The sequence below is a fragment of the Marmota marmota genome, unplaced genomic scaffold (genome assembly GCF_001458135.2).
Source record: "Marmota marmota marmota unplaced genomic scaffold, marMar, whole genome shotgun sequence".
Classification (NCBI taxonomy): Eukaryota; Metazoa; Chordata; class Mammalia; order Rodentia; family Sciuridae; genus Marmota; species Marmota marmota.
In genome coordinates this window covers 51,883,853-51,886,584 of record NW_025999842.1, presented here as the reverse complement: position 1 = coordinate 51,886,584, position 2,732 = coordinate 51,883,853, and the positions used below count along the sequence as shown (strand labels likewise).

Below are 2,732 nucleotides of genomic sequence, written 5' to 3'. Positions count from 1 at the left end.
AAGAATATGTAAAAAACTATGATCGGTGAATAATACATATGGCTGACTTTAGTTCCTACCTTATAAATATCTGAATTTTTACTACAGCATATAAACATTATTAACAAAGTTTAGAATTTTTAATAAAGTTTATGTGGTATATAATAGTGTAGAAATGAAGTTATAACATAATGAATTTATTATATATATATATATATATATATATATATATATATATGGAAATGAAATTATAACATAATGTTAATTAAAGAAAGCAGAAATAAACATTTTACATAAAAACATGACCAAGAGTATAACATGCATGGAAAAGAGACTGGAAAGAAATTTGTCAAAAAAGTCAATTAAGAATATCTTTGGGTAGTAGCATTAGGTACTTTTTCCTTTTTTTTTTTAATGCTCTCTATATTTCAAATTTTCTAGAATATAGTAATATTATCTTCATTTTTTCTTTTTATTATGGAAATATTCAAACAAAGAAAAAGTTTAATAAAATACTAGGTATCTATCAGCTTCAACAATTATCAAAATTTAGATCTACATGTGTCACCTTTCCCAACTTTTTGTTTTTTAATTTGCAACATTTTAAAGCAAACCTTAGATACCTCCTCACTCTCTTTTACATACTTAATACTATTATTTCACCTAATGAAATTAAGAAAATTTCTTTAATGTCATCTAATATTTAACCCTTAAGGAATGATCTCTGATTGCCTAAAACATGTCTTTATGCAGTTAGTTCCTGTGAGTCGGAATCTAAACAAGGCCTCATCTTTTATGGCTACAGAACTCTACTTCAGTAGTGTTATGGGCTGAGTTGTGCTACATCCCCAAAGTTTTATGTTGAAGTCCTAATCCCCAAGTACCTGATTTGAAGATCAGATCTCTACAGAGATAGTTAAGTTAAAATGGGGTTATTAGGGTGAGTCCTAATCCAGTTTGACTACACCCCTAGAAGAGGAGAAGGGGAAAGTGGAAACTAAGTGAAGACACCTTCATCATAGACTTCAGTCTCCAGAATTGTGAGAAAATAAATTTCTGTTCTTTAAGCCACTCAATGTGTGCTACTTTGTTATGGCAGCAAAGCAAACTAATTCAATCAGTAAAGCCAGCATCTGTTCTGACTTTTTTCATGGATGGTTGGCCTTGTCAAATTCATATTTAAATGGTGGTTGTGGGTACAGATGAAAAGCGCATAAAATAATGCAGAGCTCTAGAAAGAGCTCAATATACATCATCTATTACTCATTCAACAAATATTCATAAAGGATCAATTATTTGATAGATACCGTGGTAGATGCTGGGGATGGAAAAATTAAAATGCAATGCAATGAAAATATAATTTGTAGAATTTGTATCTAAAGTCTAGTAGGGTGTAGCAGGAGTGGTCAGAGTTAAGTTAATCAACTTAAGATTCAAAGGATAGGCTGCATTTTGGAGAAGTAGGAGGGATTTTCAGGGAGAACAGACAATATGTGCAAGGTCTGGGGCATGAAATGGTACAAATTATCTTGCGGGCGCACATAATTTAATATAGAGTGCCTAAAACTGAATGGTATACATAATTCAATATTGTATGACGTTAAAACAAGGAGCTGATGAGAGATGAAATTAGGCAAGATGGAGCATCTTGAATCCCAGGAAAAGTAATTAGATAATCTGCTACAGATGGCCTTTTAACAATTTTCAGGAGGGTGTCTTTATTAGCTTTACATTTTTAGTTTGGTCATTCTGTTAGCAGTCTGGAGAATGAAATTTAACAGTCAAAACTGGAGTGAGGGGACTGGGGAAAGGGGCTATCTTCCAATTACCCAGTGGGAAATGTTGAAGGCTGGCATTAGGCAGGGGCAGTTGCTATACACTGGGGATGTTAAAAAGGTAGAATGGACACGATTTGTTTAAAAGATGTATTCGGGATACTGTAAAGCTCTCTTACTGTGAGCTTTGTGGTGACTTAATGCAAAATAAAATTTAGAAGGGAAGTAGATTTAGAGTGAAAAATCAAAAAACTCTGTTTGGCATACATTGGATTAGTAATATTTCCCATTGTCTCCTGATAGAACTTTGGAAAACAGGTGAGATTTCTTTTGTAAGGTGTGTTGAGAATAGAAAAATTGACTTCCAGAAAAATATACACAACTTTCTCCCAGTGCAAACGAAGCAACAGGTGATGGTGCACAACTATAACTGTAGAAAATGGCCTCTAATTCAAGAGTTGAGGAATAACGCAACTAGTATTTTTCCATCCTTGGTGACTCAGAGCTAAAGATGGCGCCTGTAGCAGAAATTAGCACGGGGGAGGGGGCGTTTTATGAAGAAAAGATGACGTTTTTATTTTTGTTTTCAACACACAGTGAGATACCTCAGCGCTTGGAGAATCATGGATGGTTTTCTTCCGCTAAGATTTTTGTGTGTAGTACAACTCTTCAATTTTCCACGCTAAAAAGCTTGTTTCATTTTGTGGGCGCGATAGCGCGGGGGATGACAAGTCTTTTTCTTTGCTTCACGGTCTCATTCATTCATGTTTCTTATTCAGGGAGGGTTCCACGACAGCCTGCCCGTCTGGCTTTCCCTCCTTTGTTTATCCCGGGCTTGTTACGGTTCTGAGACGCACAGAGGGTACACCCGCGCATCCTGGGGTTTCCTTACCGCTCCAAGGGAGCAGATTCTTACCCCTTCCAGAGCCGCGGGGGCGACAGGCGCGCGCACGGCTCCGCAACGCGTGCCCGTCGATA

General features: G+C 36.1%; 1 long non-coding RNA gene across 1 annotated transcript in view; it reads right to left on the bottom strand.

Annotated features, from left to right (window-relative positions):
• LOC125613902 overlaps nt 1-2,726 on the bottom strand; it is a 9,577-nt gene extending 6,851 nt beyond the window's left edge. Inside the window, exon 1 of the long non-coding RNA XR_007344564.1 lies at nt 2,360-2,726. This is a non-coding gene — a long non-coding RNA (uncharacterized LOC125613902). The remainder of the gene's footprint in view (nt 1-2,359) is intronic.
• Nucleotides 2,727-2,732: the final 6 nt, after the last annotated feature.